A 578-nucleotide genomic window follows, 5' to 3' on the forward strand; every position below is an offset into this window, starting at 1 on the left:
CTGTGGCTGTTGAACTAACCCTGGACAGATAGAGCCTGTATTATCAGTGCCTGTTTATGTGGCAGCGACATCAGATGGCCAGGCCACGTAGCCAACAACGAGGTCCTCAAGCAAGCCGGCACATCCACCATTTATCTATAATCTGCTTGGGAGAGTCCCCAATAGCTGCTGTATGGTGAGTTCACATCAGGCAAGAGAGCTCAACGCCCTCTGTAGCACAGATACAAGGATGTGTGTTAGAGATACAAGGGTGTATGTTATAGAGACTTAAAGGTCCTTAAAATAGATCCTGGAAGTTGGTAATATCTTGCCTAGGATTTTTCTTTCTGAATGAAGGGATGAGTCAAACCTGCGCAAAGGGGTGAATATGCTTTATCTTGCAAGGGATGGGCAAGAAATGACAAATTAATAAGTTTCTAGTTAATTAGCTGCAGAAACTAATTTCAAGTGCAGCTATTGTAACAGGATCTGCCAGTCTTGCATTGGTTTATATATACAGTCACTCTTGGGCCTAGGCGCTGTTCTAGAACCAACTCTAATTATTTTTTCAAAAAGATTACCGACGGATGCCACAAAAA

The sequence above is a fragment of the Penaeus monodon genome, chromosome 24, assembly GCF_015228065.2.
Source record: "Penaeus monodon isolate SGIC_2016 chromosome 24, NSTDA_Pmon_1, whole genome shotgun sequence".
NCBI lineage: Eukaryota > Metazoa > Arthropoda > Malacostraca > Decapoda > Penaeidae > Penaeus > Penaeus monodon.